The sequence below is a fragment of the Schistocerca piceifrons genome, chromosome 7 (genome assembly GCF_021461385.2).
Source record: "Schistocerca piceifrons isolate TAMUIC-IGC-003096 chromosome 7, iqSchPice1.1, whole genome shotgun sequence".
Classification (NCBI taxonomy): Eukaryota; Metazoa; Arthropoda; class Insecta; order Orthoptera; family Acrididae; genus Schistocerca; species Schistocerca piceifrons.
Window position 1 is genome coordinate 19,943,892 of NC_060144.1, and position 27,203 is coordinate 19,971,094.

Genomic DNA, 27,203 nt, shown 5'->3' on the forward strand with positions numbered 1-27,203 from the left:
GCCACACGGAGCTGGCAGCAGACCAGAAGCTGTGCTCACTTCCTCCCTGAGCCATTTGCAACACACATACAGACACAGACATACAGAAAACAGAGCAAATGCACTGCAACTGTAGAATATGCGACTGGAAGTGACTGGATGCATTCAAGTACAGTGCTATACTACATTGTCCGACCAGAAAAACGTATATTTGACAGCTGTACTACATTAAAAAAAACATTTTAGAATACATAGCGAGAAGTGATGTCATGATCGCTTGGGCAGAAGTGACATAAAATCAATAAAATTGCGAAAATCGGCGGAAAATAGATATAAACTGAGAGATAATACGCAAAAATACGGGGAAACTGAGACGGAATGAGGGTGTACTTGCATGTCTTGTGCTTGTTACAAAAAAATTCTTGTACATGAGGATGAGTATGTGGCAGCAAGACCAATATGAAAAAAAGTTGACATGGAAACGGACATTTTTCGTTGACAACGACAGCTGGTATAGAATGTTTAACATGGATGACCATCAAATGTAAAGTAATAAATTTATATATGTCGTATCATAAGCCCAGGTGTGAAACCAAAGTTATCGGCAACTACCTTATAGATTTTTATTAAATGTCCTTAGCTACAGTGTTGTATTACCAGCTGTGGAACTGCAATATGCAACTACAGAATTGATCGCGTGTTTGACCCTGTGCAGGACTGTTTAGGTGTTTTAAATCCTAACAAAAAGCACTTACTATGTGCTTCACTGTACTCTCCACCAATCACAACCATCCGGTGTCACCTAACAAATACGTTACAGAACAGTTGCTATATGCTTTTTAACAACATTCTGCTGTATGTGCATGGAGATAATAGTGTTGATTGCTGTATTTGCTGCTTTCTTAACGAAGAGAACCATCTGCCTCGAAATTGACTTGGATGTGCGTTAAAGGATGATAGGAAATGGATGGAGTAATCAGTTGAGATGCGGTTGTTACAAGATATGATTTAATGTTAGACTGATGATGCATTATAGTGAGAGGGAGATGTTGCTGCAGGTCATTTATCATGTGTTTAAGCATTTTTTCCCATTGTTCTCGCAGGGTGTATCCGTTGTGTGGTATAGTCTGTGTTCAACTTGAATACAACTGCCTGTTCTGTGTGTGACTTAGGGCACCATCTACCTGCTGAGATCGTTAACAGCAAACCTCTCCATATCACAGTCAGCAGAAGACTTCCAACGCATGTGTGATGAAATAAGTCCCTCAATGGAAAACCTGTTTCAGCACCCTCCTCTAGATGAACATAGATATATGCAATGTACTCGATTCCCTTGGAGCATCTGGGACATAAATCGAGTCTTCAGTTTCATATTTACAGTGATTCTAAATTAGTGGTAGGTGTTTGTCAGGTACTGCAACCCCTGTGTATACATTTGCTTGACAGCTGTTGTGTATGTGAAACAGACTGTGTTCTCTTCCTGGAGTTAGAGCTGCATGGCATATAATTTCACGTGTCAGACACTGCTGCTATGCTTTTGTCTGTTTCCTTGTAAGAGGCATTCTCCACTGCTGACAATCATTTGATATAACTGATGTGAGCGTAGTATAATTTCTGAACCATGATTGGATGTGAACAGTGGGTGCTATACACCTCTGGAAAGCTATACTGTCCATGTATCACAAAGATGTTTTTCTTTGGTCTAGAAGGAAGTAGTTTTACCATCTTAAAATTTGTCACTGTAGTGAGTGGGACAGAAAACTTGGAGGATTGGTGTATGTCAGATGTTGGACATATATGTCCTGCATTAGAGTATTAAGAGCGTTGCACTCCATATGACTAATATTTCGAAAAGCACATGGCTTCAAAGTTATAGTATGTTTAAGTGCAGAAACATGTAGCCTTTGGAGTGTGTGTGTTTATCTTCTATGCTCATTTCTCTCTTTCTGACCCCAGACACTAGAACAATACAATTGATAGCGCAGTTGATTTACGTAAAATGCTTCAAACTCTCTCCATCTGGAGCTTCATCATGATTAAACCACAGATTTGTTCTTAACTGTCTGTATTTCATCACACCACTCTCATATCTACAACACCCCGATAAGGGGTGCCAACCTCCTCAACATGTTTGTTTTCGTGCTCCAATATTTCTTCTGTACACTGGTTTACTTTGGTTAATTGTATGTTGCGAACAAATGAGATTAATTATTATTATACTGCAGCTGTCTTCTTATTAAATGAACAGTTTTGTTACTGTAGCTCAATAGAATGCACAACATATCCACCTCTGCTACAACTATCGTAAAAATGTTCTGAAATTATTTCTGTTATCAAAAATAATGAAGTTACCGTACGCAGTGCTTAAAGAACCTCAAACCTTGCAGTGGATTTTTCGTCAAAATTAATTATTAATCAGAGCCACGGCTAACACTAGAGCATGAGACTATCATTGCTAAGCAGAAAATGATTTTTCTATAACTTTTACCAGTCCATAATTTTTTCATAGAAAGATTTCCTTTCGAAACACGAAAGTATTTTAGCTTTGACACTTTAAAGTTTACAATATTAGCAGCCCGCGCCCGCCTGTGAAACTCAACGTAAAATCTGCTGCTTTGTACTCAGATCTCGAACTTCTGTAAGAAGTAATTGTAAATTCACTTTTTACCTGACCGCTTATTGCGGTCTGTTTGTCCTCATTATCAGATTTGAATCTGCCGCGGCGGCGGCTCGCTCCGTCGTGTCGCAGCTCTGCACGACGAACTCTACTTAAAAAGCTGAAAATGTCTTCAATAAATGGATAAAATACCAGGCAAGCTTCCTAATAATACCATACGAATTCTCATTAAATAACTATATTTAAAACTCGAATAATAACAAGTCCACACACCTTTCTTTATAATCAGCGCCTAATGGCATCCTGCTTGCAATATTGACAAATGAAAGCTACCTATGCGTTAAACATAGCGTCACAGGTTCCTCTTCTCTACGTGGCTCCAAGAAGACGACAACGACATTATTATTTTTACACTACAATTTACGCAATGGCTGATTGTCACGAAATCTTAGAGTTTTTCTTTATGAATTCTTTTCTGTGGCAGTTTGAGAACACGCCGACACAGATATTATTTCACAAATCCACTAGTGAATCCTTTACAAATACAAAATATAACATAATTGTCTCTATTCTATAATTATTGATAGTCCACAGACGTAATCAATGCATATATATAAATAAAATCGTAATTTCATAGCTATAAAGCATGTTTTAGCAGGAAACGTTATAGTGCGTCGGGAGAGATCTTGTGCACTTGGATGGGTTCCGTGAGTAAGACTAGTGCAGAACAGTGTTCGGTGAACAGTAGTAATGGACTCGGCTTGCTCTGTTCCTTCATGAGATGTGGAATGTAGTGGATATAGTACCCTCCCACTTCTGGTCAGCTGTAACTTAAATCAGTGACAGTGTTGTAGGGAGGGTTGGTCCAAAGTCAGAATATCTTCCAATCCCCAACTTTATCATCAGAATGCGAGAATGCTCTGTGAGTCCATCCACATAGGAAAAGATGGACAATCGTAATCGTAAATTACGCATTATGATCGAAGTGCTAGAAATATGTAGATAACCTAACTGTATCGGAATATGATGCTATCTGGTATACTTTGGTGTATAAATTCTAGAATGAACCATGAATAGACGTGCTGCACAATCATCTATCTATGTTCGCAATCTATTATATGATATATGCAAAGTAGTGGATGGGTGGATAAATGACATTCAGAAATTGGGAGCCACACTGTTGTGCCGTTGGTCGGTGTTGAAACTACAGAAAAACTGGTAAAATAGGTAAAATTGATCACACTATCAACTTTGGTGCTTATTACAGTGCATTGTGCAAAATCGACACCATCTTCTCCATCCCATCGATTCATTTGTACGCTGTTGATTACCAGATAATGATTGCCTGATACCACTCGTTTGAGATGGAGAATCTTGGCAGGAACAAGACCTTCTGTGGTTGGTCAGCACTGAAACAGTGATAGTGTAAGTGGCTGCAATATAAGGAATCAGTGTTCTTGGTCTGTTCAAAATGGAACACCTAGACATCTGCTATCCCAACTGTGAGAGAGCGATTAAATGAAGAGGTCATCACCTTCGGTCAGCGTTTTGGAAACTCTCCATAATGCAGCAAACTCTTCCAGTTTCCATATGTTGTGATGTCATCCACATTTTTGTCAATAAGGAACACCGCCTGTCTTTTATTTCAACCATACTGTGTGTTGTTGGAGCAGTATAGTTTACACCATCTGATGCTCAGCTCTCTGTGAGAGCCAATAGATTTAAATGTGTTAAATGTCAGTTTAGTACCTGACGCAGACCTTGAAGAAAATATATGGCAGTGTACAAAGCTCCAGTCATACACTGCTCGGAAGTGTTACAGCAGAAAAAACAACGTATCAAACTGTTTATGAAAGAACAACACAGGTATGCTCTGTTGCAATTGACAGTCAGTGGAATATGGTCCTCCTACAGTACATGTGACGAAACTCTACACTGGTCTGTGCAAGCGACTTCGATCACTGTCCACCTACTGCAGTGGAGCAATACCTACATATTTAATAGGATCACCATATATGCTCAATGTCAGCACACAGACAGTATTTGTTTTCAATATATCAGAAGAGAGGGACTCAGTAATATCTTATCAAGTTCTCCACTGGTTGACGTCAGTGGAGCTATCATAGTTTGTAGTTTTTCTCTGTTGGATGGTACAAAATAACAAGAATAAAGATATGTTTGGGTGACAGACATGAATGCACCCTGAGGGATGCGGATCTCCTTTGGACTGTAGTACCCTTATCTACTGTAGTTTGGAGATGCACCACAATGCAGTAGCAAAATCTTCATCCTTCTTCCAGTTCCTGCATTATGTGGAGTCTTCCTAATTTTCCCAGTAGGAAATACTATTGTAACTGTTCATACTAGTGTACTACCTCTCATTGCAGGAGAAAGCTTCGTGTGGCACTGGCTTTATACATTGTACACAGTTCGTGGAGCTATGACATGTCCTCATTTCCACTGAGTGGTCAAAACACGCTCCTGTTGCATTACGATTGGCAGAGCTAGGACAACATGTTCTCATTTCCGCCAAGTGGTCAAAACACAGTCCTGTCGCATTGGCTCAGCTCATCCTGTTTCTTCATGGAATGCAGAAAGTCCTAGATACAGTGGTCTCCGACTTCTGCTCGGTTACGACTTAAAATGATCACATGGACGAAGTGGCAGGAAGGGCAGGGCAGAGACTGAGACTGAGGAACAGTTGCAAGATGCAGAGGGACTGTCTAAAACCACGCTGGAGTTTTGCCGTAAGGAGACCTTAGGAGATAGGTCCCAAAAAGGTGACTTGTTTCGAGATATGAAAGTGCCACGAATATGATTCACCAGTGGCTGTAATCATTAAAAGACATCTCCATAGGAATGGAGAGACATGATGCCAAACCGCTTACAACATTTCTACCAGAAAGTTTAACACTATAGATCTGAAAATCCAGTGTATTGGTCATAGGATTTTGTATATTTGATAGTCAATATGGTCTTCCTCCAGTACAGGCAACAAAACTTTACACAGGTCCATGGAAGCAACTTCGATCACTAGTCGTCTGCTCCAGTGGGCCAATACATGTATATTTAGTGGGATCACCACGTATGGTTGATGCCAACACACACAGGATATTCGTTTCCGAATGTATCGGAAGAGAGAGATGTGGTAAAAGCTTATCGAGTTCTCTAGCGGGTGAAGCTAGCGAAGTTTTTCTAATTCGTAGTTTTATTCAGTTGTGTTTTACAAAAATAACGAGAAGAGAGAGAGAGAGAGAGAGAAACTCTGCTGTCAGGAAGGACTCGGACACCATTACACTGTCGTATTTCTAGCGTGCTAATCATAGGAATACGATAAAGGTGACTACATCGTGTACAGGAGGGATTTTTGAGGTCGGTCATTCGATATTGATGAATTGTAGTTGTTATGCTGAAATTCTTTGTGCAGTCCATGTATATTCTTCTGGGTTATGAATTTCCTCCTGTGGGTTGGCATGCTATTTGCGGCAGCTTTGCCTGTCAGCCTTCTAAGTAATGGAACAGTGCTTTTGGAGTGTGATGGAGTTCCGAGAGAATTAGCAGGGCCTTTAACTTGGTGGGGCCATCACTTACTCATCTAAACCTGGTTTATTCAAATGCTATATGTCGAAGACTGGAAGACTCGTGAGAATATGGCAGGTAAGCGATACTGTGACGAAAGGGAAGTTGAGAGGTGAGCTCTACACCGTTTCTTCTAAGTATTGTGGACAAACATATTACAACCTCCCACATATGTCTCACGAAGTGACAGCAATGAGAAAATTAAGGGTTAACATGAAGGTTTCAAAAGAGAGACAGTCAGCAGCAGAAATTCCGTGTTTTGTTTTCGCAATAAATATGAGTCAACATTCTTCCATGACTTTTGTATACCTGTAAATAGATAGACTAAATTTACATCTATATGCTTACTTCACAAGTTGTCGTACAGTGTGTGGTGGAGGGTATCTTGTAGCACTACTAGTTTCCTATTCCACTCGTAAATACAGCGAGGGAAAAAGGTTGCTTATGTGTCTCTCTATGAGTGCTTATCACTCTTATCTTATCTGCATGGTCCTTATGCAAAATGTACATTGGCGGCAGAAGAATCCTTCTGTGGTCAACTTCAAACACAAGTTCTCAATAGTGCTCCTCGAAATGAACATCATCTTCCCTCCAGGGATTCCCATTCGAGTTCTCGAATCATTTGCCCACTAATTTGTCAGGAGGCAATAGCAACGTTTCTACAGGGCTGTATTATGACGGAAAACTAAGTCTGCAGACTCGTGGGATGTGGCAGTCTGTGTAATGGTTTTTTATTGGGATATTTGGAAAACCCCTCACCGATCATTTCGGTTTGAAGGAGGGATGAGGGGAAGAATAACGTTCAACATCCCAGTATTTACCCCAGTGACATTTAAGTGCCCTGTCCTTCCGGGAAGGATAGGACAATTTTGCGAGTCTGGAATCATTAACAGCTGTCTGGCACAGTGGCTGCTGGCCAGGAGTGGTGCAGCCCTGGCACGTGGGCAGAGGTTCGCGTCTCTGTGACAGGTGTTCACATGCAGTCCGGGGGCGAAGAAGAAAATGAAACATCATACTGCCCCCCATGGACCAGATCTCAGAAGGATTCACGTTTAGTTTGGGAGCAGTATAGCAGAATTCTAAGTGCCTTACTATTCTAAAGTTGCACGTCAGCCTTTTTCACTTTATATAGTCTACCTCTCCTCCATCCAGTCCGCAGCAGTTGTGGCAATGGGCAGCAAGTCTATTGATTACTTTCTGTTGATTCTTCGAGTTGCAGAGCCATTGTGTAAATACTCGTCGTTACACCACAGGGCTAGTAAATGAAAAAGGAATTACGGTTTCAAAATGTATTTGCGAAATAAATAATTCAAAGACGTACAGAACACATGTGGTGTTAATTAACCTAGACACAGTCTACCTACTTTTAAAAGTGTTATCGTGCAAAGTAAACCTGTGTAAATGGATTAAATGCTAAACCTCGCGCTACAGATAGAATCAGAATAACATGTAAAATGAGCATCAAATGGCATGGATGGTTAGAGGATTAAATTACGTAACAAAATATATTGTAAAGTTCTAAACAAAATCATTAAATACTGAAACGTCCAAAAATTGAAGGGTGTAGCGTTCCGTCAATGATGAGGTCATTAGAGAGGGAGTAAGATCTCGGAATGCGGAAGGATAGCGAGGGAAATCGACATGGCTGTTTCAAAGGAACCATCCCGGCATTTGCGATTTATGAAATCAGGAAAACCTAAATCTGAACCCCCGAATGGCATTTTGAATAGCCATCTTGCCGAATACATTCAGAGTGTTTATTTTGTTTAAAAAAAATCTCCGGCAACAAAATAAATAATATTTAGAAGATACACATTTCCAAAATTGTAGACACTTTCTGTGATTTTTCTTTTTTTTGTCGGTGTCAGATAATAGGTCCGAATAGTTTATTTTGGGTGTTAATTGACTGACATACGCTCATGAGCTGTTACTGCTGCTGATCCTAGCAGTTTATCTTAACAAAAGTCCCCGACACAATGGCATTCAAAATAATGGTTGAACTGATTGATGAAACGTTCGTATGCGGTGAGGTCGATCAGAGCGACCGATTTCCAGCGATAAGTCGATCTTGTTTGGGGCCCTTGTAATTAATAAATATCGTAATTTATAATAAACTAATAATCGGCGGGACTTCTTGTGTCAGCCCCGGGGAAAAGCAACGCCATAACAGGCCATTTACAAATGATACTGATTGCTATAAATTATTTATCACCAAAAAGAAATACAACATTAAGCAATGGCAACTATAGGGTTTCTGCTCGCAGTATGATTTGATTTGACCACAGGCCCGGACACGGATCTATGAGGGGGGGGGGGGGGGGAGGGAGGAGTGAGGGGGGACAAACCGGGGTATCTGCCGCGGGCGGCAGTTTCAGGGAGCACGAAACTTTTATTCTTCAAGAAAAAAACCTTGTTTCTAAAAGCGTCTAACATTCAGCGCACGTTGGTCCATCGATTATTCATATATTTTTGAAACGCATCCCAGTTTGTTTTTGAACATTTTTGAACACATTTTAAGTTAATTTCTGAACGAATCATAAGTTGATTTTTGAATGCGTGCATAGTGTACGTGATGTCTCTGCCAGGGGAATCCACGGCGCATCAAGAAATGAAAAACTTTCCCGCGGACAAAAGGGGAAGGGGGTATACAAGTTATGCCGAATATACCTGAACAGGAGATAGCCGCTCGCTGTTTGTTTATGAGGTTGATTGGGTCTACGAATGATCAGCGTAGTTGTAATTACTAGCGAAATCTACGGATTCAGACTACCAGAGTGGAAATGAACGACTGGCTGGAATAACAGGCGAGTAAAATTATACATTATCTTCTTGGTGTATCCAAGAAAATGAAATTTTGACAGAAAATTTCTGCCAGAACGCTACACAACCAAGGGCCAGTTGTACAATCGTCGGTAACAATAATAATAATGTCGTGTGACGAGGGCCTCCCGCCGGGTAGACCGCTCGCCTGGTGCAGGTCTTTCAATTTGACGCCACTTCGGCGACTTGCGCGTCGATATGGGTGAAATGATGATGATTAGAACAACACAACAGCCAGTCCGTGAGCGGAGAAAATCTCCGACCCCGCCGGGAATCGAACCCGGGCCCGTAAGGATTTACAGTCTGTCGCGCTGACCACTCAGCTACCGGTTAGTTATCGCTTAAGTTCTGTTCTCGGAGTAGCGCGGAAAACGCGTTGTACGAACACACTGTACAGGATGGCGGGTATGGGCAGGCGATGGGCGTTGTGGAATAATAGGGTAATTTTTAGAGAAAGGCCATTTATTGGCTAAAGCATGATGAAAAGGGGCTACATTGGCCTAGGGAGGTGAGGGTGAGCCAGAGCTTACAATTTGGCGAACATTGTTCGGGAAGCTACCGCAAGTGGTTGACTGCCAAAACTAAGTCCACAGTGCCGCAGCACCGGGAGAAGCGGGAGATGTTCAATGCTACAGGGCGCGCATCCGACTCGCGGGTGAGCAAGAATACAAGAGAGCGGGCCCGGCGACGGGCGGCCGGGTATGTTCGACGCACCACGCGGCTTCCTCCACCCTGATTGGTCAGGACCGAGCAAACCGTGCGGGCGGCATGGAACTTTCCAGAGCGTTGCCTGCTAAGCGACGCCTGGGACGGCGTTACCTCGTCAGCACACGAGAGAGGCGCGTGAACAAGGTGCCCTTTCTCGGTGCTGACTTCCTGTTACTAGACCGTGGGACGAAAGAATTTACAGGCAGCTAACACTGCCGGCCGTGGCTTGGCCGTAATGGAGTAATGAAGTTACTGGTTGGAGGCTCACATAATAAAGTAAAATCTCCTATTGTCTGGCTCATCCTTTACATTCCTCCCCCTTCCGTGGGAGCGGAGAACGTACGTGAATTCGCTCAATGTAATTATTATTTGGATGTAAACAAATTTAGCTTGTAAAGCAAAGTAAACATTACTTGATTAAGAATGGCTGTCACGGAAGACGGTAGGGGTCTTAATCTATGGGAGGATATAGAGACTCTAAAGACCTCCTAAGGGTCGCAAGGGAGCTTACACATGTCAACAATATTGTGTGTATACAAGAATCATCATAAAACATCAGAACATCATAAAACATCAGAACATCATAACATCATAAAACATCAAAACATCATAAAATCATCACAAAATTAGAACAAAACATAACAGTGAATTAGGTAAACATGCCAAGTGTTCTTGTTGCTAAGTTGAAGTAAAAATGTCTTTTTTTTTTTTGCTTTTGTTAAAATAAGTTGAAAATTTAAACACATCACCACTGATGAGTCACGGCGAGGGCGACAGACGCGAGGCGGCGTGGTGTGTTGTCCTCAGCGGGCAGCGCGCAGGCTGCCGGCGGGAAGGGGGCGTGGCCGTGGCCAGGTCCGTGCACTGGAACTCAGCGCAGGGGGGGTATGAAGGGAGGTCCACACGTTTCAAAACACAGTTGAAAAGGGAGTTATCACTAAGGGAACACTTCACTACACTACGCTAGTTTTTCCACATTAACTGATATCTCAGTTTCACTCTTAAAACTAAGGGAGGGCACATGCCTGATAGGTTCTTGTTTTCTCTTTTTTGTTTGGTTTAATTTGCGACTGTTTGCCATTCATTTAAGTGTGCCAACAGGCGAAGGTGAGAAATTTGTCCTTTTTTCATTTTTTAGCAAATCATCAAGTGACGTTAGGATGTGATTATTAGATTTTTTAGGTAAAACTTGAACGTTAGCTGACAAGGGAATCATGAATGAGCTTTCAGGTATAAAAGCATAATTAAAGGGGTGCGAATACTACGTAAGGCGTAGTGGCATGAAAGGTTATAAGTGGTGTTCCAACGGGAACCGTTTGCTAAAGACCTGCGCGGAGGCTACGTCAGAAAGGCGCGCGGCAGATAACTTCAAAAGCCAGTGCGTCGTCAGGGCTGCACGCGGCAGCTGAGGGGTCTATGACTGTCAAATTCCGACTGTCAAATGCAACAAAATAGAAGTGGGATTACGCGTGACATAAAGCTAGATGAGCTGTTACAGTGGGTTCTGTTTAAAATTACATTATGCATCAGTAAATTGGTTCATAACATGAAAATGTAAAAGTGAAGTACACATATATCATATTAAATTTACTGCATATTCCATATCGGTAAACAAAGAAAGTTAAGTGCCTCTTTGGGCTGACCCTCTACGTGTAATAACATTCACATTTTGAGAAGAATTTTCTCGTCACTCAATATATTTGCTGCACGCCGTTAAGTGAGAGTGACGAAGAAAAGTGACACCAGTTTGGTGCAGGTGGGACATAGATTGTGTCGTAGGATGTCAACGCTGTTGCTAACAAGAGGAGAAAAACAAAACTTGACAACAATCTAGAGATTTCCATAGTGGGAACAGAAAGTGTAAGGAGTTGAATTAGAGAAGACTGAACTGAGCGTAATTTCTGGAGGACTTTTCCTTTATGAATTTATAGTGCATGGCACATCGTTGACACGACGTTATCGCCTACTTAACTGTGTATACGACAATTCTGCGATTCCAAGATAGCTGCTACTTACTTCTTCCTCTTCTTCAAACTCGACTTCTCTCACCTAAAACAAAACTTTACTGCGCGACAAAATTCACCGTCTTCATCCTCTCAACATCTTGCGACTAACTTTACTTTGCGACCAAATTCGCCGTCTTCATCCTCTCAACATTTTGCGACTAAACTCGCCGTCTCTGTAACTCCGTAGTGCTGGCCTCCTCGGGCCCAGCTGGTTGCTTAAAACTCCGTCTATCCTTGCTTGTATCGCAGTGTCCTGGGACACGTCATACAGTTAAATGCTACTACTTCAATAGTCGGTATTCCTTCGGAAAATACAATGGGAAAACAAAGAAGGCTCAAGGTTTTGAACAGAGACTTCCGCTTACTGGCGTTTAGCTGCGGGCTAGACGCGGTTCGCGTCTGACGTTGCCTGATCAGCTGTCGTCAGAGGGAACACTGTTCTCATGAACTCTTCTTCGACATGGAAGATCGAAGTCTGGGCTGAATAGTTTTGTGTCTGTTGAAAGTTGACAGATGAAAGTGGGTAGGATGGACTATGTCGCGAAACCGAAAAGTGAAGAAACGACACAGACAGCTAAGGGACCGCGCGGGTGCCAGCCGCGTCACGTAAGGTACGTGCCCTTGCGGGTTGAGCATGACTCTTCATGTGTTGTGTTGAGAGAGGAAAGATGAAAGTGGGTAGGATGGACTATGTCGCGAAACTGAAAAGTGAAGAAACGACACAGACAGCTAAGGGACCGCGCGGGAGCCAGCCGCGTCACGTAAGGTACGTGCCCTTGCGGGTGATGCATGACTCTTCAAGTGTTGTTCTATTGATAGTAGAAAGACGAAAGTGGGTAGGATGGACTATGTCGCGAAACTGAAAAGTGAAGAAACGACACAGACAGCTAAGGGACCGCGCGGGTGCCAACCGCGTCACGTAAGGTACGTGCCCTTGCGGGTTGTACATGACTCTTCAAGGGTTGTTCTGTTGATAGTGGAAAGATGAAAGTGGGTAGAACAGACTATGTCGCGAAACGGAAAAGTGAAGAAACGACACAGACAGCTAAGGGACCGCGCGGGTGCCAGCCGCGTCACGTAAGGTACGTGCCCTTGCGGGTGTGGTTCTCTTGTTCATCCAACAGACCAGGTATATAGCCAAAACTTGCTCGTTCTGGGGGTATGATTCACTCTGTTTACGTTATCTATCACGGGGGTAGGCATGTGGTATGTCCCTCCTGATAAACATTCAAATAAAAATGATAATAAAGCATGGTTACATCCTAAACTACTCTTCCAAAACAATTTATCACCTAAGACATCATTATTATTAACCAGATAATTGGCAGTACTCGGGAACTTACTCTAGCATACTCGAAATCCTACAAAATGATTATCCTCGTCAGTCTAGTAGCACAGTGACACATGGAAACACTAGGTTGATACAAACACTAAATTACTGGTGCTGGCAAAACTTTAGTAAAATTCTCTAAATAGTTAGTAATAAAACAGTCAAAATGAACAACAATAAGATAATACATGGACTTAAGTAATTGGACACAAGTAATTAGACATAAGTAATTGGACGTAATCAATTAGACACAAGCAATTTGACATAAGTAATTGGCAACTCGTCATACTGATATAAGCGGTGGCAAAACCGTAACAAAAGCAAAAGTTTAAAATATTATTTCCTTCAAACAAAACTTCCTTACTCTCCAGTTACATTTCGTAGCAAAATGAATGTAAGCATCCCCTGGTATTCCTTTATGCTCTCATTTGTGTCTTCATACCAACTAATAGTCTTTGGTACTTTTACCTAGAAGAAAACTGTCGTTAAGTCATGGCAATGTTATGTGTAATGCTGTGGAATAGTGTAATGTCACGTTGATACTTCCTTTAACAAAATTCTGATGAAAAATGATTTTATGTCTCCTTCAATGGACGGACCAATAATTATTAAACATGTGATATGCTGTTTGCTGTGTTGATTTGTTTTTGCAAATATTTGTGATTATCCGTCACCCAGTCAATCGTTCAGGGATATGATTGTTGTTCCTTTTGTTAATTCTCTCACTTACTTGCTTCCATATAATCAATATTGGCGGCTTGACGAAGCTAGTTGCATCTCGAAGACGTCGATATGACTTACCTGTCGGTGCTTTGGTTTTTAATAAAATTAGAGTTCATCTGTCATATAAAAAGTGTGTAGGGAGCAAAGTAAGTTCCTGACTATTGAAAATGTGCATAACGTTATTCATAGGGTTCGTTATATAATGGTTAAGAATTTCTGTGTTGAGATTCAGTACAGCTTGAGGTGCTAAGGTGCGACACGCGCCGCGCTCGTGAGATTGTAAAGTTGCTGACAGCACAGCTGACAGTACGACTGCGTCCGGTTTCACTGGCTGGGCGGCAGAACTGGCGTTCACGCTGGGTCCGTCCTCTTGCTACGCGTGGAGTTTATCTCTCGGTACAGTCACAAAATTTCCTTCCAAAGTTATCTTATGTTGTTCACGACAGTTAGGCGTGGAGGATGTTCTCTTCTAAAGGACTCTAATAACTTCAATCGCTAGAGGTCACAAAACTATCGGGTTACAACTATTTTACTTAAACACTCTGTTCTTCAAAATTTAGGTAAATGGCAGGTGTTAGGCTTCTATATAAACTATATTTTGCAATGGCATTCCAAACCCAACTCCTTGGCTAACGCGTTCCCCACACAGCGGTCGTTTACAGGACAGATATAGCGGCAAGTGCCGGCTTTCTTGACGCCATATAGATCCGTTTATTAACCGTGGTGGTGATACAACATAGCCGGAGATCGATCTGAAATTCCAACATTTACCAATCCTGATGGTTTAGGCAATGTGTACCAGGAAACGTTCTCTCTCACGATTTTTGTTCCATACTGAAAATTCAAATAGACAATACACATAGATTCCCGTCTTTAGATAAGACTAATAAAATCTGTAGGGCAATATTAAGCTGGTGATTTTATTTTTATAACCATCCCTTTAGGTTTGCTGTTTAAACTGCAACGTACGAATGTAGGAATGTGTAGCGTGGCTGAGGCACGTGGCCTGCAGGGCAATGGTTGGGAGGAGAGGAGGGGCGAGGGGAGAGGTGCAGATGCTGCACGCACCAAGGACAGAGGCGGTGGGTGGGGAAGGGGGAACAGCAATGGCCGCTCTCTCGGCAGGCCGGTGGATGGGGAAGGGAAGGGGGCCGCGTCGCCAGCTGACAGGGAGGGGCGGGACTCGGCGCATGTGAACAGCTGTAGACCACAGTGGAGGTATTTACGCACTCCTTCCGTGGCATTTAATATACAGAAATACGTGGTACCAAGAAAACTTACCTTGTTATCTGTTCATATCGCATCATGAAAACAATAAAATAGCACTTGGGAAAGACTTACTTTAGAGTAACATATTGGTTGTTTAACTTGGACGTATTTATTCATGTTTTTATCGTTGTGTGATCATTTAGCAAAACATACATGTAATAGGGCGTCTTTCAAAGTACAGGTAGACGGCTGCATGTAGTCACTGATCTACCGGCAGTTACGAAGGCGTATTAGTATCATGTTTTTATGGTAAAGCTTTAATAGCTGTGTTCGTGCACTATTCACTAAATTAACAGGTGAAATGTGATTCCCTTTGAAATATACAAGATTAACTGATTCTTTCTCTACGTGTTCTTTTCACAAGGACAACTTTCCCCTTAATTCCATGATTAAAGAATGGTTGTGTTTTTAATTCTCGACTGCTACGATAACATTACTGGAGGCGTTAAATGACAAGACAAAATGATTACGTAACTTCAGTCACTTCCATTAACATGTGACGTCATAAATTCTATTACCAGTTACCAATGGTTGCCAATTCTTATGTCTACTTAGAACTAACATGCACAACTTAATTAAAGGTATAGTACCGTCAATTGATTCTCTTGCTGCATGCAGGACTTTTCCAACTGTTTACATACCATTTCAGACCTACTCTCTGGAACGCAAATCATAGGGGTTTGACCTTAGAGCATATCTACGTTGCTGTCTAGGCGGTTGTATTACCTTCTTTCTTGCTTTTTTGGGTGGAACTACTGGCGCAATAGGCCCGGCTTCTCCGGTCGGAATTTCGTGCTGAACCAAATCCGTAGCCGGTAGAAACTGCCTCTCTTCAAACAACCACGAAAATTCCTCTAATACCGGCTGCAACATCCTTTTCTCCTCACTGTTTAAATGACCTAACTTCTCCGCTAACTGACTCCTTATCGTCGACGCGACATATCGCACTTCTCTAACTGAACATTTCTTTCTTCTCCTTCCTTTCTTATCTTTATTTCGCTGCTTCTCAGCTCCTCTTATTTCCTCAAAAATTTCCTGACCACTGGCAACAATAGTACCCTTCGGTATCACAACATCTTCTACACCAAAAGTATCTATACTTACTGGTATCGCAAAACCCTTCTGTCTCCTTTCCGGTCGGCAGATACTTCTCTTTATATGTACTGACTGACGATCTAAAACATCATTCTGGGTGAGCGGGTCAACCAGAATGTCTGTATTAGGCTGTTCTTGATTTTTGACATCTATCCAGAGAATCTTTCCACTTCCGCCTTTTATCCTCACAGGGTCAGTGGTTTTTATCGCCCACATCTGCGGTTTTATGGGAGACTGTGAACGGCGCCTTTCGCAGCTCCCTCGCGTCTGACGGGGGTGCGCACTGCCAAATCGGTGAATTGCTTCGCCGAACTGCACAGTTCGCGTTCGATAATCCACTATCCCCTGATAACGGTGCAGGAAGTCATTCCCTAGTATGATGTCAAATTCACCCTTCTTTAGCCTTACTACCTCCATCATCTGACTGTATTTACCCTCGTCGATTTGCAGGTTCACTACACACGAACCTGCAGGGACAATTACTTCCTCTCCAAGGCCACTGATATGGTACCGGGGTGGCTGTAACACCCTTCGATCATTTTTCTCCACAAACAATACACTAACTTGAGCACCAGTATCAACTAAAATTCTAACTGATTTGTTCCCGAGTACGCCAAATAGACTAACGTGTTCCACCTCTTTACATTTTTCGGTCCTAACCGGGTGTATTATTTTTGTCGGGGGCGCGGGTGGGTGGCGGAACCTGCCCCCCAAGCGTTTCCCTGATGCGACCCCCCGTTGCGGCGGTGGCCGCGCATCTGATTAGAAAATGGTGACTTTGTGGGGCAAACATTATTAGCATGACCTACTGTCTGGCAAATAGTGCAATACGGCGCGCGACAGCGCATTGCCGTATGGTTGGGCTTCCCACAACGCTGACAAAATACTTCTTTTGCTGGGACCGGTACTGGGTCCGTTGGGCGCGGTGCGGCAGCGCAAAAACGCAGTACCTCTTCGCGTAACATTGCCAAACGAACAGCTTCAAACAGAGAAGTGGGGGAGGCTGCTTTGACTTCTCCTCCGATGCGGGGGTCAATACCGCGAACAAATGCATCAATTGCACGCGCTTCCGCTTCTGAGCGCAAAATTCTGTTTTCACTGGCATTTTCACCTAGCTTATAGGTACGACAAGATACTGCTCGTATGCGATCTGCAAAGGCATCAAAATCCTCGTTAGGCTTCTGCCTAAGGGTTGATAACTGATCTCTGTAATATGCGGTACCTCTGGTATCGGAATAACGCGTAGTCAATCCGCGGGCCAATACTTCAAATTCATGCGTCTCACGCAATTCGTCCACCGTTTCTATGAACATTCGGGCTTCCCCTGTCAACTTCAGTCTGGCTACATTGACCAATAGATCATCCGGCCAGGCCCACGTGCGACCCACATCACGAATATTTTGTAAGAACATAGCCACATTTTCGTGGGACTTCCCAGAAAAGGTGGGAATGAAATCAGCCGCAGGAAAATTGCTTACAGTCGCCATGTTAGCAGAAATTGTGGCGTTTGTATTAGAGACAGAATTAGTGTTAGTTGCAGGGGCGGAGCTAGCCACAGGTATGGAAGTTCGCGCACTAGCTTCCAGCGTCTGTTTCAAGACGCGGTTTTGCTCAAGTAGCTCCTGATTTTGTGCGAATAACTGGCGCATTTGTGCATTTATGGCCTCGAGCGGGTCTTGCGAGACAGATGCCTCTACGGGGGTATCCCGTTCCGTCGCTCGTGTCCCTATCGGCATGTTTACAATTTTATGGGACGCTAGTGACCAGAAAAAAGTAATGATTGTTACAAAAAAAGGACGGCCACAAAGATTCTCAATCCAGCGGCGGAAGATCGTCGAAGATATAGTTGTAAGCATCGCGGCGACTTACATGGCGATGGCGATGGTGCGACGCATTGGCGGCGGCGGCGGCGGCGGCGTCCGGACCCTCGGGCGGCGGCGAATGTGTTGGCGCTGGCTCGGCCGGTCGGCGATGGCGGCAGCCCCTGGCGCGTCGGTGACAGCGGCGGGCGGCGGCGGCGTGGCGGATGACGGCGGCGGATGACGGCGGCCCGGCCGGTCGCGCAGCGCAGGCCCCTCGAACTCAGGCAGCGGGCAGCGCGGCGGCGTCCGGCTCACGTGGCTGACTAGCGTGGGCTGCCTCGCTGCAGCGCGCGCCCTGTGCGTGTTTAGTGGAGCATCCACGGCCCACGTGGAGCAAACGTGGCGGCCGGTTGGCGCATTCCATGCGCGAAGTGTACGGCGTTTTGCCGGGAAAAATTTAGTGTAGCGACAAAGTCACTACGGGAACGGATCCCACTCCTGACACCAATTGTACAGGATGGCGGGTATGGGCAGGCGATGGGCGTTGTGGAATAATAGGGTAATTTTTAGAGAAAGGCCATTTATTGGCTAAAGCATGATGAAAAGGGGCTACATTGGCCTAGGGAGGTGAGGGTGAGCCAGAGCTTACAATTTGGCGAACATTGTTCGCGAAGCTACCGCAAGTGGTTGACTGCCAAAACTAAGTCCACAGTGCCGCAGCACCGGGAGAAGCGGGAGATGTTCAATGCTACAGGGCGCGCATCCGACTCGCGGGTGAGCAAGAATACAAGAGAGCGGGCCCGGCGACGGGCGGCCGGGTATGTTCGACGCACCACGCGGCTTCCTCCACCCTGATTGGTCAGGACCGAGCAAACCGTGCGGGCGGCATGGAACTTTCCAGAGCGTTGCCTGCTAAGCGACGCCTGGGACGGCGTTACCTCGTCAGCACACGAGAGAGGCGCGTGAACAAGGTGCCCTTTCTCGGTGCTGACTTCCTGTTACTAGACCGTGGGACGAAAGAATTTACAGGCAGCTAACACTGCCGGCCGTGGCTTGGCCGTAATGGAGTAATGAAGTTACTGGTTGGATGCTCACATAATAAAGTAAAATCTCCTATTGTCTGGCTCATCCTTTACAACACAATAACGCCTAGCTGGAGAATAAACGCGGGGCAACTGAAATGGTGATTCCGGTAGGGCTAGTAAAATTAACGAGAGAATAAGTTGTGACAACGGCAGGAGTAGTTACAGAATTAGTGATGACAAGATTGTTAGTTAGAACGAGGAAACAGATGAAACGGGTATACCGAACAAATTATATGGAAGGATATGACGACTGCAAATGTATATAAAAATTTCGTATTACTATTTTTCGACCTCATGCTTGATAAAGTGGAGCGTACGAATGAAATGTGAAACTATTTCCTAACATAAAACTTTTTGCTTATAGTAGGTCTAATAGGCATTTGATACTGGTATTTCGTGAATTATTTGCTGTCGTGTTATTAATGTACATGAGGTACATAAAAATGATCATTTGTGCCGAAACATTCTAGCTTATTGAGCGTGTGTCACAACTTCTTCAACATTAGAAGGGCCTGTTTCGTTTAATCTTGTTGACAGTGACAAAATAGACGTACTCAGATCGAGAAACCACGCCAGTCTTGGGTACTGTTCGTATTAACAGCTTTTTCAGTATCAGACAACAACATTTTGATTTCTCACGTACCAAGATGTGTGGCGAACCTTAATGAGGTAACTGATTCTTTCGAAGAAAGGAAATCACACCGCGTAGAACTGTAACAAGCCAGAGAGACAAAATGCTGAGAAAGGCTTGAAGAAATGTGTACTGTCTTGGTTGTCTCTAATCTTTATTGGTTGTATGTTATCTATATATAATTTTGTGTCACACAAAAGAGAAAGTTATTAGCTAACAGGCAATGGAAAGTGCAAATTTTCTGAAGCGTTCTTACTCTCCCGATCACAAATAAACCCACCCAGTATTAATTATGGTTTTTTTAAGGGAGTAGGATGGCAAACCGAACAACTTGGAGCAGGAGAGGCACCACAGCACATTGTAATTTCCACTGTCCCGAATACAGGTTTGATGGCTTCCATCCACTGAGCGAAATATAGTGACGTGCGATAGAAGAATGCTGTGTGAAGAAGCGTGGCACTGCACGTCGGCACACTTAAAACCAAATAACATGTCTTACATTTCCTCCAACAATTGTTTATATATCAAACTCTTTTGGAAGATAAGCGCTACAAAATGAACATGTTTTTAAAAAATCGATTTTGTTTAATTTTTGGATTCCTATCTCAAACGCTCTAGGGGGGGAGGGGGGAGCCATTATCAAGTTTTTGCCCTGTTTGATCACGAAAGCTGGCAGCGAGAGGAATCAAAATTTTGTCAGCTCTAATTCCAGCAGCCTCTACCGATTCAGTAAAAGAAAGACGAGAAACGTAGTAAATACAAGCGCACTGTAAAGGGACTGAGGATGCGCAATGCGCTGCCACTAAGAAAACAATGCTGATCTATTTTATATATTACACTTCATCAAAAATACAATTTCAAACTGCATTTCATTCCGTTAATATCTTGAAACTTTTTAAGATCCCTATGAATTCAATGACAAATTAGTTTTCAGACAAAAAACATAGCTTACTGCGTTAGAAATTGTTATAAAATGTGTTACTTTTCACAGGACATGCTTGGAAAATGTGTGCTTCAAGACGCAGTGGTAACAAACTCGAACTGTCGAACATTGTATAAGCGAATGCAGAAGTGCACTGGGTACAGAAACTTTTCGCGTAACGAAAAGTTTGTAGTATTTCGATTTTCCTTCAGTTATAACATCTACAAAATTTTGTCATGTCGACCACAAACTGCTTCGGAGAACCATGATATATACTCTTGATCGCTGTTTTGCAAAATCAGATTACTCAGAATATAACTGCCACTTTGAAGTCTCTTTATTCATTATACAGATACATGTCTGTCACAAGCACTGAATTATTGGAGGGGGTGGGGGGAGCGATTCAGTAGATACAATATAGTTCAGAAGAGGGTCTAAACGAGAGACGCCCTTGAAAAAGTTGACGAAATTAGGACCTAAAACTGCATTTTGGAGCATTCTGGATGTCTCACATCATATATTTCAACAACTCCTTAAACGTGCCAGTTTAAGCATGGATTAAACTGTATGTTGCGACTACTGAGTATAAAATCAACAATTGAAGACCTCTACATTTTTGAATACTGCATTAATCCGATTATTAAAACCTGTTTAAGAAAATGAAAGTAATCTGCCAGAACAAAATGTATTTTGTAGTTTAAAGTACAAACCTATGCTTTTAAAAAAACTGTGGAAACCTATTTCTTTGAAAGAATAACTTCCAAAACTTCATCCTGTGTATTTTTCGGTGTGGCCGAGCGGTTCTAGGCGCTTCAGTCTGGAACCGCGCGACCGCTACGGTCGCAGGTTCGAATCCTGCCTCGGGCATGGACGTGTGTGATGTCCTTAGGTTAGTTGGGATTAAGTAGTTCTAAGCTCTAGAGGACTGATGACCTCAGATGTTAAGTCCCATAGTGCTCAGAGCCATTTGAACCATTTTTTTGTAATTTTCTTTTACTGAGTAATGCGTGCAAAGCTTCGCTGGTTAAACTGCTAGTTCATTATAAACCGTTTTGTAGTGAAGACCCAAGGATTACAGGCTACATAAAGCAATTTGTCTCAGTCAGAAATATGAATTCCTCCTTAATGAAAACCAGGACAGGGGTTCCACAAGGATCTATTCTCAGAACCTTCTTCTTCATTACAGCAATCAGTGATTTGCCTAGTAACATAGCTAACACTGTCATATGTTATGCTGATAATACAACTCTACTTAGCACGCATCAGAGAATTTCAGATCTGAATAGGATAATAATAGAAGCCCTTGATATGGTGTTGGACTGATTTGCAGCTGATAAACTACTGTCATTGTAATGATGCAAACAATGGATAAAGTGAGGGGAACAAAATGACGTAATAGAGCCCATCTAGAAGATCTAGACTTTGCAGATGACCTTTGGCTTCTATCCCACGGCCTCAGGAAAGGCAGACCAGAAGTACTGAAGTCTTGCGGCGAAGAAAATGGGTTCGAAAATTAATGCCCAAAAAACAAAAGACATGCGGGCAAATGGTAACAACATCTCATTGCTTAAGCTTGAAAGTCGGGTAATCGAAAGATGGATAAGTTTTGCTACCTTAGAAGTATGATTACACGATATGGTGGTGAAACAGAGGACATTAACAGCCGCATCAACAAAGCAAAAGGCGCTTTTACAATCCTCTGCTTTATCTGGAGATCAAAGGAAATGAGATTGAGGACCAAATGGCGGATATCTGAAACTAATGTAGTGTCTGTGTTTCTATATGGATGTGAAAGATGGAAAGCGACAAAGCAGCTAATCCATAAGGGGCAGACATTCAACAACCGATGTCTGAGGAACATCCTTGGGTATGGTGGCCAAATGTCATCTCTAACGAAACACCCTGGCAAAGAACCAACCAGAAGCTAACTGACCTGCAAATAACAAGCGGGAATTGGCGATGGTTTGTGCATACGGTTAGGAGACCAAATGAACATATTGCGAAGGAAAAACTGTACTGGATCCCGCAGTGACGACGGAGATACCGCTGGCCCACAATCACGTGGTATAATATCTCGACCAAATCCTCGCTAGACAGAGATATTTTATTGGTTATCCTTTTTAAACTGGCACGACCAGCTGACGGATCAATGAAGCTTCTACTTGCGAGCTAACATCCCACAGATGTTCGGGCTCACATGCGGTTCCTCTGCGTCGAAATGTCTTGGCTCAAACTCGTCTACGGGTTGACCCGCACGTGTCGCATTACACGCTCTAAATTAGACACTTGTGACCCTCTGGTTAAATTGTCTGGCTGATGGCAAGTTTGCGAAATACAATGTTAATATAACATATAATAACAATGACAATAATATCGGGAACTAAATTAACGACCCATAAATGATGTAGGCCACACAGTTGCGAATTGGTTAGAATAATGTTTATTGAGAAAGCGAACTAATAGTGAAAGTGGTCGTATTTAGAGTTACTGTTACACTCGAGCGCATATCTATTTGATCCAGTTCGATTATTCACAATCTCATCGCGAAACACAAGTCCAGTACTCAGCCTCGAAACTACACGAAAAGTTAAGAGTTCAAATGGCTCTGAGCACTATGGGACTTAACATATATGGTCATCAGTCTCCTAGAACTTAGAACTACTTACACCTAACTAACCTAAGTACATCACACAACACCCAGTCATCACGAGGCAGAGAAAATCCCTGACCCCGCCGGGAATCGAACCCGGGAAGCCGGGCGTGGGAAGCGAGAACGCTACCGCACGACCACGAGCTGCGCGCGGCTGCTCATCGCCTAGAGACTTAAGTCCCGCGATACCACACAACGCGAAATTTTCTAAGTCGTTTCACTTCCTAGCTACCTTAAGACTGACCGTCCGCTTTCTCGTCTCCTCCAGCACACACTCTCTCTCTCTCTGCCCGTCCCTGGCCGCGTTTCCCGCCCACCGAATGTCCTCACTCAACTGACTGGGGCAGTTCCCTTTCCTGGAGCCGTCCATCTGATTGGCTACAGCTTATTCTACATTACTTTATATTTTAACATATTTAAATAATCAAAGCTTGACCACTTTCACGTTCTAAATAAAGTGACAATAATGTCCACTACATAATAAACGTTAAATTCTTTTATATAAAACCAATACAATTTCCTTCTTAGCTTTGAATGCTACAGCCAGTAGCCTTGCACTAATGTACTTTCTGATAAATAAATAAAGAACAAAAGTAACTATTATGCACTACACTTTACAACAAATATTCGATTACCTAATGATTCAATAATGTGTCTTGCTCTCATCGTTCAATGTGTTTTGTGTGGAGGAAATGATGATCTGATATTAACTGAAAATACTGATAGTTTAAATTTACTATATCTTTTAAAGAAATAAAGTTACAGAGTTGATATTTATAACGTTTCTCATTTTAATGATGCTCTTCCATATGAAAAATCGATCGTTAAGATCGACCAAAGGGTTCAGACTTTAGCATTCAGGCCTTTGTTACAAAACATATTAATTTCACTTTAACAGTAAATCATAAACTGTTGTAGATATGATCAATATTCAAGTTTTATTGGGATTACCATGAAAATTTATGGGGGATGGCAGATTAAAATTACTTTGGGTTCACTCCCTGCACTACTACAGAATTAAATAGTTTTCATAAATCTTCCCCTTTATGGCCGATCTTAGGTCCGCCATATTTAACACTGCTACGTCTCCTTGGCCACAAAAGCCTTCTAATGGGTCTCCCTATGACGTATGTTCCCGTCTGTCTCCCTCGCCCACTACAGCGCTTACGCCTCAATAGACAATAGACGACTGTGAGTTTCCCCATCTCGTGGTGAATCTGCGCCCTTTGTGGCACGCGGTCCTGGACGACAAGGTTCGATTCACAATTCCTGTAGGCTGACTCTTTCGGACATATGTTTAAATGAGAGCGCAATGCTCTTTAACTCACATACTGTTAAAAGTGAAACATAAAATACGTCGAGTCAGCGCATTTCGCCTGTGGAAGGGATGCGTTTACTCCGAGAAATAGAGTCGCTCCGTGGCGCGCGGTCGGCTATAGCAAAATGTCTGCGATCGGAAAAAGGAACTCGATACCGAGAAATGGTTTTAATGTATAGACCTATGGCATCAGGTGCGCATAACTGTCGACTGTTGAGCACCACTCTGTAAAAAATAAACTGGTACAGAGATGTATAAAGAAAGAGAGAGATACCTGAGATTTTATCACTGAAAACCTGTGCGAGAATATATATATAAAAGAAGTAATTCAACTCATGTCAGTTAATATCTGAAGAGAATTTTGAGGAAGTAAATTGTACTAGGTTTCAGTAGCAATATTGGACGTTTGGCTGATTATTTCCGCTGGTGGATCTGCAAGCACCGTCATGGGAATTTGGAAGTGTTGCATGGGGGCTTAATTATACGAGGGCCGTTCAGAAAAAAACCTCCGGTTGATTTAAAAAAATACACCAAGTTAAATAAAAATATTTTAATATATACATCTTACAACTACATCTTTGCACTATTTTTCTACATAGTCTCCATAGCGATTGAGGCACTTATCGTATCTCTTCACAAGCTTTGAAATTCCTTCTGCATAAAAATCACCCGCTTGTGCCTGGAGCCAGCCTGTGACCGCATCTTTGAGCTCTTCGTCGTCATCAAACCGCTGTGACCCGAGCCATTTCTTCAAATGCATGAAGAGGTGATAATCACTTGGCGCCAGGTCTGGGCTGTAAGGTGGATGGTTGATAACGTCCCACTTGAAGGACTCAAGAAGGGCCATTGTTCTGCGAGCAGAGTGAGGACGGGCGTTATCGTGCAAAAAAACGATACCGGAAGTCAGCATACCACGGGGTTTGTTCTGTATAGCCCGTCGTAAGTTTTTTATTGTTTCACAGTACACGTCTTGATTAATGGTCGTACCACGTTCCATGAATTCAACCAACAACACCCCTTTGGCATCCCAAAACACTGTTGCCATCAGTTTTCTGGCAGAAAAATCTTGCGAGGCTTTTCTTGGTTTGGTAGGCGAATTTGAATGTGCCCACATCTTTGATTGTTCTTTTGTCTCAGGGTTCGCGTACTTAATCCAGGTTTCGTCACCGGTCACGATTCTGTTTAACAATGGTTCTCCTTCGTCCTCATAACGTGACAGAAAGTCTAATGCAGAGGCCATTCTTTGAGTTTTGTGGTGGTCGGTAAGAATTTTGGGCACCCATCGTGCACAGAACTTACGGTAACCCAATCTTGCTGTCACTATCTCGTACAAGAGTCTTAGAAATCTGTGGAAAACCAGTAGACAACTCCGACATTGAGAAACGTCGATTTTCACGAACTTTTGCATCAACTGTCTGAACGAGTTCGTCAGTCACCAATGATGGTCTACCACTCCTCTCTTCATCATGAACGTTTTCTCGTCCACTTTTAAATAAACATACCCATTCACGGACAACTCCTTCACTCATAACTCTTGGTCCGTACACGGCACAAAGCTCACGATGAATAGCTGCTGCAGAATATCCTTTGGCTGTAAAAAACCTTATGACAGCACGCACTTCACATTTGGCGGGGTTTTCTATTGCAGCACACATTTCAAACTGCCACAAAAACTAAACTAGCGCAGGTACGACGTTCACTCGACCATGGCTTGATGCCGACTGACCTGTTGAGTGCGTGAACGCACAGATGGCGTCGCTACTCCCCCCACAACCCGCACTGTGACCAATCGGAGGTTACTTTCTGAACAGCCCTCGTATAAATGAAAATAATTTTTATTTTTCGTATCTGTATGTTCGGTTACGCAATCTCGTAAACGGTTGGCCCTGACTAGTTTTAGTACGCAATCTGACTGCAACAAAGAATGAAAGAAAATTTCCGTTAACACAATTAATTAATTAAGTCCCCAGAAACTATGAAAGCTACGAAACAACAAGGCACAAGTGTCGCTGTTCTGTATGTGGAAGTGTGATTCAACGTACACATCTGGCACGGTTCTTCTTCAATAAGACAAGAAATTTTAAATACCATTTATACTGAAGTAATTAAAAAATAGAAATACTATAATTGCGTAAGGAAACCAGAATTACACTCTAATACAAGAACACAAGCCAGATGCTTTGTTGACTGAACCTGTAATGACGCATTATTTAAGACATTGAAATAATAAAAAGAAAAGGGAATTTTTTTACCTTCATATATATTGACGAAAAGCACTCTGATCATTACAATATCTCCATTCGAACAACATCTGCTGTATAGCCCATCAAACAACTGCATAAAACATGGAACAAGCACTCCCTACTACAACATCTCAACACCGACTCACTGCTACTCCTTCTCAAGCACTGACTACTGCCACATCTCGACAAGCACTCTCCACCACGACTTCTCGAGAAGAACTGCCAGTGGAGGCGGCGGAATAAAACTCTTTGGCGCAATCTCTGGCGCTGTGGCTCAGTGTAGCCACCTTTCAGTGTTTTCTATTATTAACAGAAATCTGCGAAAGTCTGCGAGTCATAAAACCAAATGCGGACTGAGTCTTACAGAACCAGTATCCGAGGATCCTATACAACTTCCTATTTATGATCAGTAAAAGTTTTACAGGC